Here is an 11,849-nt window from a genome sequence, read left to right on the forward strand (position 1 = left end):
TATGTTTCAATCACTTTAAAATTGCTCTGACGAAAAATGGTCTGTGAATAACGGCTATATCCGTCCTCTGAGAATGTTTCAATGATTGAAATGAGAGTTTAGATTACATAACCATTGGTAGGATATAAGCATTGTTGTGGAAACACATATATGTATAAGTCCTTATTCCTTGAACCAAAGTTTGCGAACTTTGTTGATCAAGAGAAATGGAAGTGGCGTGAGCCAAGTCCGCGAACTGGCGGAAGTTCTCGAGCCGAGAATTTCTGCTGGAGTTTGTGAACTCCTTCCATGAGCTTAATTCCGCGAACTTGAGAAGTTTATATCTAAAAACCGGTTGTTCTTGAACTCATGTTTATTTAAACTAAGGAATGCTTTTGCAAACCGTGGCTATAAAGTTCATGAACCGATTCGAGTGAATCAAATCGTTTTTGCTTCGATTGTGTATTGTGTAGTTACATAAGATCTAAGCAATTGAACAACTCTCTAACTATTTCATTTGAGTCATTTGAACTAGTTATGGTGAAGAAGAATATGGTTGATATGAAAGTAATCTTATGGCTAACCATTTGGTTAACTATTGTTGAACCAATAAATGTTAATGTTTGGGAACGGTTCGTAAACCCAAAATTAGACATTTCATTTGTGTGTAACAAGCTAAGTTTTCGATCCAACGGTTGAGAAATATTAGCTTGAATCTAATCAGGTTTTCATCTAACGGTGAATATTGAATACTTTGTTACCAAGCGAACATTGATTGCAAACCATGATTTAAAAACTATATAAGGGAGAACTCTAGCAACTGGGAAACCTAATCCGCACACCTTACGTGTGATACTAGTTGCATATCTAGAGTCGATTCTCCTTTAACCTTTGGGTTCTTTTTCTAAACCAGGTTAACGACTTAAAGACTTCATTGGGATTGTGAAGCCATACCGATACTACTTTTCTTGTAGTTGTGTGATCTGATCTTGGTGTTTCTATCGTACATGTACAATTGAAATAACTAGCTTGAGATTTTATATCTCCGATAGGCAAGATAGAATAGTAATCACAAACACTTCATCTCATCGTTTGTGATTCCACAATATTTTTTTCGCTGCATCAATTAAGATTATTGTGAGTTGATCAATAACACTAGGCTGTTCTTCGGGAATATAAGACTGGTTTATTGATTGGTTCATGTTCACCTTGATTTATCAAAAGACCGAACAAAACTCGTAGGTATATTCGTGGGAGATGGATTTGTCTATTACCGTAGACTTTTATGTGTGATAAAGATTTGTTTATTAAAATCTTCGACTTTGGTCGTAGCAACTCTTAGTTGTGGGTGAGATCAGCTAAGGGAATCAAGTACGTATCCTGTTTGGATCAGAGGCGTAGAAGCATAATTGTACCTTGGATCAGTGTGAGATTGATTGGGGTTCAACTACAGTCCAAACCGAAGTTAATTTGGAGTAGGCTAGTGTTTGTAGCGGCTTAATACAGTGTGTGTTCAATCTGGACTAGGTCCCGGGGTTTTTCTGCATTTGCGGTTTCCTCGTTAACAAAATTCTGGTGTCTGTGTTATTTCCATTCCGCATTATATTTGTTTATATAATTGAAATATCACAGGTTGTGCGTTGTTCAATCAATTAGAATATCCGACCTTTTGGTTGTTGATTTAAATTGATTGACACTTGGATATTAGTCTTTGGTACCATCCAAGTTATCTCTCTTTGATAAAGACTCACAAATTTCTATTTGCTTGAGTAAAGATCAAATCGAGAGATTGGGATACAAACTCTTTGATATACTTTTTATCTAGATTGAGTCTAATTGTCTAGTTGATTCTCTAGAAAGTATACTGGAGTTTGTCCATACAGATTGCTAATCGAATTGTTGGGTGTGGTTGTTGTACCCCCGCTTTTTCAATTGGTATCAGAGCAGGCAAACACGTTTAAGACCTTACAAGTCTGTATTTGTGGCAACCTGAGTCTGAGGACAGAATCTCTTCTACGCATACCAAGATGTCTTCTAAAGCTTTTAACTATGCCAAATGTCTTGGGAATACCTCAAAGGATTGCTCCTTAGTTGATTCTTCCGAATCCCGAGGTAAGAAGATTATTTCATCCTGTGATGACATATCTCTCTGATGAGACATTGAGCACTATGGCAAAAGCTGAAATGAAGCTCACCAGAATCTCAAAAACCTCTGCTGAGATTATTGATTTTCAGGATCATGATCAGCTGATTGATGAATTTGAAAAGTCTCTTGATCGAGAACATGAACTCTACAGCATCATTGAGTCTTTATCTAAGAATATTGATAAACTACTCTAAGAAACTACTCTACAACGTGAAAAGATTAGTGCTCTTGAAGATATAGTTAAGGAAGACTCAAGTAGAGAGAAACGTTTTATCGAGACGCATTCATCAGAACTTAACAAGCTTCGTGTCAAAAAAAGAGAAACTAGAAGCATCTCTTACTCTAGCCAACGAACAGTGCAGTTTCTTGGAAAAGGAAAACTCTGTCTTAAGGAGGAATTCTTCTGTACAAACTAATTCTCATGGATTGCAGTACATGAAGGATCTTACAGTAGAAGTTTGTGTCAAGAAAGGTTTATATAACTTACAATCTTCTCATATGGCTATGAAGTCAAAACAGGTGTCGTTTGTTGCTTCTCCTCCACGAACTTGTACTTTCTGTGGGAGAAAGAATCACTATGCTATCCATTGTTTTGCCAGAAGGAAACAAATTTCTAAGCTTCATAATTTTCTTCTTTACACTGTCAATGGAACATATAGTCAGTTGACTACTGCAGTGAATCGCATGCCCACAGAAAACCAGAAGTTTTATAAATATGATCTCTGTCCTAGAAATCATCACAGAGTTCAAATGCATTCTAGTGGTATAAATTCTTGTTTTTCCGATAAAAGCATCCCTTTGTTTATAAGACTGGTTCTGTTAAATCTAAGTCTAGAAAATGGATTCCTATCCATTCTGATCCTCTTGAACCAGTTCCAAGAGGTCCTAGATTTAGTCCTCAGAAAAAGCCTTCTGATGGATATGTTAAACACACCGTGTCTTACCCTTCTGGGATGAAATACAATCGAAGAAAGGCGAAGAACACGAAGATCAAACTGTCAGATGATATATACAACTCCTTTCTCGATGACCACAGTGGAACTAAATTCCACTCTACCACCTGACTCCAGGTATTCTTTTCCTTGTTTCTAACTTGAGAGGTGCAAGGAAATTTATTGAGAAATGCTCAAGTATGTTGTATATTATTTCTGTTTCGGTTTTTGTGCAAGTTTTTTTTTTGTGCTAACAGTCCACAAACGTCCGCGTCCTCCTCTTGAGAGTTATTAGGGTTTCCATAAACAAGAGTTTCCTTCTCCTGTTTACATATATATATATATATATATATATATATATATATATTAATCTATATTGTGTCTCTCCATCCCTATCAAAAAATTACATAGAGAACTCTGCAAAATCTCAAGAGATTGTGCATCTTGATATGGAGGAAGACGCTAAAGGACGTGAGTCAATTCAAGAGCTGGTCCTAAAGAAGATGCTTGAAATAAAGGATCACAACTCCTGGATTGATGATTCTGTCAAGGATTTGATTCGTGTTCAGAACGATTCAAAGGTCGAGTTTGCAAATCTTCAACTGCAAATAAACCAACTCTTGGATGGTCATGCCAGAATCCTTGCTAATCAGAATATTCTGATACAGAATCAAAAGAAGCTCATCATGGACTGCACCAAGGCTAGACAGCTTGGTCGGGTTATTGATCGCAAAGTTAGTGTCTAACTCATGAACATGGTGTATCTACAGTCAATAGAATAAAGGAAATCAGTGATACCGTCTTTGATGGATTCATTGAAAGATATGAGTTTCTCAACGAACTTTGATTCTATTCTTATTGTCTAGTAAATCTTCTATTTTTCTTATTTTTATTAGAAGAATAATTAGAGTTTGGAATAGTCATTATTGCGATTACACATAGCTATGTCCAACGTTTTCATCTTCTTGTTTTTAGATTTATTGGTTTAAATTCTAAACTTATTTGGAAGATGATTTTTGCAGTATTAATCTTTATGGTTTTATATATTGCAATATTGTTATGGGATTTGTGTGTACGTCCGTGGACTTGACCGTCCCATATCTTGTCAAAAGTAAAGTCTTTCGTATGTCGATATGCATGTATTGATAAAAGAATGAATGGACTTTTGACAAATACAAAAGGTAAGCCTATACTGTCAATTATTGATGGAAGATAGGTTAAAATATTTTGTTTGCAAGGATTATGTCTATTGTATGTCACTGTGCAAATAGTGATGGAAAATAGAATGAATCCTTGTGTATTCCGCAATAATTGATCTTCCCTGATCCATATTTTATGTATTACTGTGAGGCTCCTTAAAGTGTTTTATGTTGAGCATTAAACAACCAAGTTGATTATTTTTGATTAGCTATGTTGTTGTTCTGTAAGGTACTTTATGTCGAGCATTTTCAACTAAGTTAATCATCTTGTTTGGTTATCTAGTTGTTGCTCCGTAAGTTTTCTTATGTAGAGCATGACCAATTAAATTGATTACTTTTGTGATTAATTTGGTTGTGTATTTCAATTAGATTAATTATGGGTTCTCTTGTGATTAATCTAATTGTACTTTTTAAGTCTCCATAAGTTCACTTATGTTTGAGCATTTGTCGATTAAATTAATCATGGTTCTCTTGTGGTTAATTTAATTGAACTTTTTGGATTCAAATTCATACTTGTATGTGATTTGTTATGTCCAAAGAAATCCTTCTTTTCTTTCGAAATTAAGGTCGCTCTTGTTGTTCTTTCGGGAATGACATTTAATGGGGGAGAGTTCTTTTGAACTTGCGCTTAATAGCCATATCTTTGTGGGGAGTGCGGATGTGAAATATTATAGGGGTTATCTTGTATCTTTATAAAATCCTTGATGAATGCATTTATCTTCGGCTTTATGATTGCATCTAAAGAACAAGTTGATATTTTTGCTTTCTTTTGGTCAAGAAATGTCGCTTTCGGAAATTTCATTAGGATCCAGTTCTTGTACCTTTGCCAATTTTATTGACAAAAAGGGGGAGAATTAATATGTAGTTCACACTAAAATACATATGGTTTTCGGATCGTTATGTAAGGGGGAGTGGTTTCCATGTGAGATGGAGTATTGACTAAGGGGGAGTGATACATATCACCACAGTATTGTTGTTCAAGTTATGATACAATTGAACTTTGACGTTGTGTAATGATACTATGACACTGTATAACAATGATTGAGAACTATTGTTTTTTTATTGTTATAGCTACGGATTTTCAACAACGATGATGCTAAACTTACAACCTTTGGGATCATTGGAGTACTTGGAAGTGACGAAGATTTCGAGTAATGTTGAAGATTAGGCATGTGGAATAGGAGCTACAAAAGTTAATTTATTTATTTTTTGTATTCCATATGTATTAATAGTTTTGTCACTAAAATTGACAAAGGGGGAGATTGTTAGAGCATTGCTCGGTCGAACTCGCATGTGTTGTTATCTCACGCATGTTTGTCAATATTAGTGATCAAAACTATAAGTCTTGATTTCTAGCCTACACAGCTAAAGGTCTCGGACTAGGATAGAAAGTGTAGTTGAGATCAAGAACTCCATGGCAATCATCATACAAGACGAAGGACTACTCAAGGAACTGGTGGACCTTCATCGACTAAAAGGTATGTGGAGACTTGAACTTATCTGTCACTCAAAAGTCTATCTATTATATATCCTACTCTTGAGACAAAAGTCGTTTTGATATATGACTCTCATTATGCACATTTGCTATTTCGAGCCAAGTTTATCTCGCCTATCTATTTCTCGAAATATGTGTTGGTAAGCTTTCGCTTTAGCCGAATTCATCTTTACCTAGTGACGAAAGTCATGTTATGTTTCAATCACTTTGAAAATTGCTCTGACGAAAAATGGTCTATGAATAACGACTATATCCGTCTTCTGAGAATGTTTCAATGATTGAAATGAGAGTTTAGATTACATAACCATTGGTAGGATATAAGAATTGTTGTGGAAACACATATATGTATAAGTCCTTATTCCTTGAACCAAAGTTTGCGAACTTTGTTGATCAAGAGAAATGGAAGTGGCGTGAGCCAAGTCCGCGAACTAAGTCCGCGAACTGGCGGAAGTTCTCGACCGGAGAATTTCTGCTGGAGTTTGTGAACTCCTTCCATGAGATTAAGTCCGCGAACCCAGTCCGAGAACTTGAGCAGGTTATATCTAAAAACCGGTTGTTCTTGAACTCATGTTTATTTAAACTAAGAAATGCTTTTGCAAACCGTGGCTATAAAGTTCATGAACCGATTCGAGTGAATCAAACCGTTTTTGCTTAGATTGTGTCTTGTGTAGTTACATAAGATTTAAGCAATTGAACAACTCTCTAACTAGTTCATTTGAGTCATTTGAACTAGTTATGGTGAAGAAGAATATGGTTGATATGAAAGTAAGCATATGGCTAACCATTTGGTTAACCATTGTTGAACCAACAAATGTTAATGTTTGGGATTCGTAAACCCAAAATTGGACATTTCATTTGTGTGTAACAAGATAAGTTTTCGATCCAACGGTTGAGAAATATTAGCTTGAATCTAATCAGTTTTTCATCTAGCGGTGAATATTGAATGCTTTGTTACCAAGCTAACATTGATTGCAAACCCTGATTTGAAAACTATATAAGGGAGAACTCTAGCAACTGGGAAACCTAATCCCCACACCTTACGTGTGATACTAGTTGCATATCTAGAGTCGATTCTCCTTTAACCTTTGGTTTCTTCTTCTAAACCAGGTTAACGACTTAAAGACTTCATTGGGATTGTGAAGCCATACCGATACTACTTTTCTTGTAGTTGTGTGATCTGATCTTGCTGTTTCTATCGTACGAGTACAATTGAAATAATTGGCTTGAGATTTTATATCTCCGATAAGCAATATAGAATAGTAATCACAAACACTTCATCTCATCGTTTGTGATTCCACAATTTTTTTTTTCGCTGCGCCAATTAAGATTATTGTGAGGTGATCAATAATACTAGGTTGTTCTTCGGGAATATAAGATTGGTTTATTGATTGGTTCCTGTTCACCTTGATTTATTAAAAGACGGAACAAAACTCGTAGGTATATTCGTGGGAGACAGATTTATCTATTACCGTAGACTTTTCTGTGTGATAAAGATTTGTTTATTAAAGTCTTCGACTTTGGGTCGTAGCAACTCTTAGTTGTGGGTGAGATCATCTAAGGGAATCAAGTACGTAGCATCCTGTTGGGATCAGAGGCGTATGAGCATAATTGTACCTTGGATCAGTGTGAGATTGATTTGGGTTCAACTACAGTCCAGACCGAAGTTAATTTGGAGTAGGATCGTGTCTGTAGCGGATTAATACAGTGTGTGTTCAATCTGGACTAGGTCCCGGGGTTTTTCTGAATTTGCGGTTTCCTTGTTAACAAAATTCTGGTGTCTGTGTTATTTATATTCTGCATTATATTTGTTTATATAATTGAAATATCATAGGTTGTGTGTTGTTCAATCAATTAGAATATCTGACCTTTTGGTTGTTGATTTAAATTGATTGACACTTGGATATTGGTCTTTGGTACCATCCAAGTTATCTCTCTTTGATAAAGACTCGCAGATTTATATTTGCTTGAGTAAAGATCAAATCGAGAGATTGAGATAAAGAATATTTGATATAATTTTTATCTAGATTGAGTCTGACTGTCTAGTTGATTCTCTAGAAAGTATATTGGAGTTTGTCCATACAGATTGTTAATCGAATTGTTGGGTGTGGTTGTTGTACCCCCGCTTTTTCACATTCCATGGGCATTCTACAGCTGGGGACTGGACATTATTGGTAATATTAACCTTGCATCATCAAAGAAACACGAATACATTATCACTGCAACTGAGTACTTCACCAAGTGGGTTGAAGTTATCCCTCTTCGAAGCACTAATGGCATCACCATTGCGGCATTCATCAAGGAATACATAATAAGCAGATTTGGTGTTCCTAAACATATCATTACAGATAATGGTACCCCTTTTGCGAACAAGAGCGTAGCTGAGCTACTCCAGGAGTACGGCGTTAAGCATATTTTCTCCACACTGTACTATCCACAATAGAATGGGAAAGCAAAGAGTACTAACAAGACTTTGATTCGGATTCTTAGTCGAACAGTACATGATAATCCAAAGACCTGTCACGAACAATTACCTATGTTATTGTAGGCGTATCATATCGCACCAAGAAGCTCAACCAGAACTTCACCTTACTCCCCTGTCTACGGTGCAGACGTTATCCTTCCAGCCGAGATCAAGATTCCTTCAATAAGGATTACAATGGCTTACGGAGCATAATGGAATGAAGATGAAGTGTCAAATGCCAGAGTCGCTGGCCTAGACATGCTCGAGTCAAGAAGGTCCAAGGTCGAGAAATATGTAGAGGCATACAAACGAAGGGTTTCTAAAGCATACGATAAAACGGTAAAACCCAGAACTTTTCAAGTAGGAGATATAGTAATGAAAACTGCAAAACATATTCAACAAGACATATCTGCTCCAAAGTTTGCACCTACGTGGGAAGGTCCTTATGTGGTCATCAAAATATCACCTAGCGGCTACTACAAAATCCTTGCAGTCAAAGGAGGTTTTGAGGGAAATATAATCAATGAAAAGTGGCTCAAAGCATACTATGTCTAGTCACAGTTTAGATATTAGAATGTAATTTCATTTCTCCAAAGAGAAATTCTCTAAATGTTCTACCATTCATTCAAATACGATTGCAGCAATCTAAAAAAAACTCATCAAATCAAACCTTATTCAAGAAAACATTCTGAAATAAAAACCGAAATTCTCTAGAGAAGCCCATCCAATAACAAATAGTTACTGATGTACACCATCTCAAGCCTCTTTTGATAGTTCTCCGTCTTGATCCTCGAATCCTGAATCGCCTTGTCCACTCTTACGGACTCCGTAGCTAGAGCTTTTTCTTCTTCTATGATGGCATTTGCAGAAGAAACTATATTAGTGGCGATGGCTGCTCTATCGATCTTGATGATTTCGAGGCGATGACGAATCCAGACGACATTAAATCTGAGAGCCTCACGGCTAGAGATCATATTGTGCCACCGATATAGTTCATTTTTTCTAACATCACGAAGTTTTTTTCTTTTCCATCTCTTCGATCACGGGAAACAATCCAGTTGCAGCAGTAACAAGTGTTTGCGGATAGTTCTTCCATACCTCGGTGGTAGCAATGTGACCATACCTCTTCTAGATTTTGGTATACATGGCGGCATAACACTTCGATGCGATAAAACCACCCACGTTCTGGTGGTCACGGCATGAATTCTTCAGAAGAAGGTCAAAGGGAAGTCCTGTAGTAGGATATTCATGGATAGAGATTCCCAGTTCAACCTCGGCAGGGTTAATTGATGGACTGGCAGAGATCTCATCATCAGTCGTCGTTCTATCATCACCAGTATCCTTTTCATTCTGCTTCTCCTCGGTGTGAACGCATACATTAACCTGTAATATCAGAAGAATAGTCAATATTCGACATGAAATCTCGAGAAAACGACAAATGAAGATGATTACCTCCACAACTCTATCAACTCTATCGGCAGCCATTGAAGTAAAGGCGAAACGAGCAGGAGCTTTAATGGTCTTCTTAGGCCTCAGGTTATAAGGAGAAGAGAAAGAAAGTTCTTCTTGCTCCACCTGCAAAAATTGATTAGATATCAATTATGAAGATACAAGAACGAAAGAAGAAATATTTGTGCTTCTGCGCCTATAAAGAGATTCGTGGGATGATGCGCTACTACTCGACATATTATGATGGATACGAATGGAATTCTAAATCCTTATTGAAAATCGGTAAAATCTAGAGATGGAGAAGATGATACTGGAAAGTGAAACCCTAAGTTGAAAACCGTGTGTTTATCTTCGATGAGTAATCAATTACGCTTTTATTGAGATTTTGGATGAAGATTATGTGGACGTAAATGGAAACCAAGAACACTGGGGACTGGTATTAGTCAACTATGACTACAATTCAAAGCGTATGGATACATGCTACCTTATGGACAACCCGGCTCATCCATGATCAAGGTATTCTGTGTCTAACAACGTTTTAATAATTTAAACGATACAGAATGGTATTTTCAAGATAATGATGACGCTTGAAGAAAGCAACTCATATGTCCATCATGAAAATATAAATGTGTGGTACAATGATGTTATTCGGGCCCACGGAGTACGAGCAAAGGTTTTAAAAGGTTCGAAAGCACGCTCAACCATGACTCTGTCGGCGACCGTTTACATTGCCCAACACAAAGTGACAAGCTGGGAGTGATTGGTAAAGGATCAAGTCATGGGTCATATCCCGTTCTCACCGTATGGGTGTTCTCAACATATCCAAAATTCAAGTTCATCCGACGAACGAGCTAAGAGCGGCAATATAGGACATCGTCACTGCAGGAGATTTTCTGAAATTCTCATGGAAATTTTATGTTTTGCTGATTTGAGCTCCTAAACAAGCTTAAAACTAAAAAATATTCTTTATTATTGAGAGAAAATTGTCTCGACATAAAAATTTGGGGTAGACCGTCGAAAACTGACATCGGATGAAGTTTTTACAGTGTTTCTACCATGGATACTATTTATGGATTTTTCAAAAACGAATCCTGACAAGACTCTCCCTATACGTATGTTTTATCCATGGATTCATCCGATCAAGTCATATGGAAAGGATGATAAAACAAGCAATTAGGAAATTATCATTAATTCAAAAATGAATATGCATGGAGCAATAGAAGAATTACTGGAATATTAAAGCAGCATCTACGAAACTACGAAAATAAAGTATGCTCGTGTCGAGCAAGAGGATCAGTTGTTGGATTCATCATTATCCTCACATTCATCACCAACCATCTCATTTTCAGTGTCTTCTTATGGATCGGAATTTGAATCTTCCTTTGGGTCTTCTTCCAAGCAATCGTCGGGATCGTGGTAAATCATATCTGAATACTCGTCTTCCTTTTGTTCGACTTTAAGATTAGCTGCAACTAGTAGCTCAGACTTTATGTCAGGAGAGTATGGCTCGGCTTCACGATCAGTGGGCTTCCATTCAGGAGAATAACTCACTGTATCATAGTCTTACGCAGCGCCATCAATGTGAGCATGTTTCTCCTCCCCATCTTCAAGTCTTCTTCATTCAAGATGACGGCGTTTTTGCTGAAATTCAACAAGTTTTTCATCTTCGGCTTTTCTCCTTTGAAGAATTTCATTGCGCCCTAATTCTTCCTATTTTTAGATTGAGTCCAAAAAGGAATGGGTACGACGGTGTACAATTTCCAGACGATTAAGAGGCATGTCTTTTATCAATTTCTTCAGTCTGTCGAAACAGATATATAAATCAGGATAAGCATCTCCGAAAGTCTTCATCCTTGTTGTTTTGGCGACCCTATGGATTGGTTTCTCTATAAAAAATCAGCATCATAAATATGATTGGGGGACGTCATGATCTGTTACGAGGAAGATGGAAACAAATATTTGAAGTCAACAACGAAATCGAATATGAAATAGTCTCCGCGAGCAACAAATAATAAGGTGGAGCAGGTATTCACCGATTAAAATACTTTGGTATACAACCAGTGGTGATGGCACAAGAGTTGCTGCTACAAGGACTTCCTCTTTGTTGTACCAAAGTTGATTGAAGCACCGAAAGTAAAAAATACGGTATTTTGACCTGAATCTTCATTAATTCGTAAAAAATACTAAA

Source organism: Papaver somniferum, chromosome 9 (assembly GCF_003573695.1).
Source record: "Papaver somniferum cultivar HN1 chromosome 9, ASM357369v1, whole genome shotgun sequence".
Lineage (NCBI taxonomy): Eukaryota > Viridiplantae > Streptophyta > Magnoliopsida > Ranunculales > Papaveraceae > Papaver > Papaver somniferum.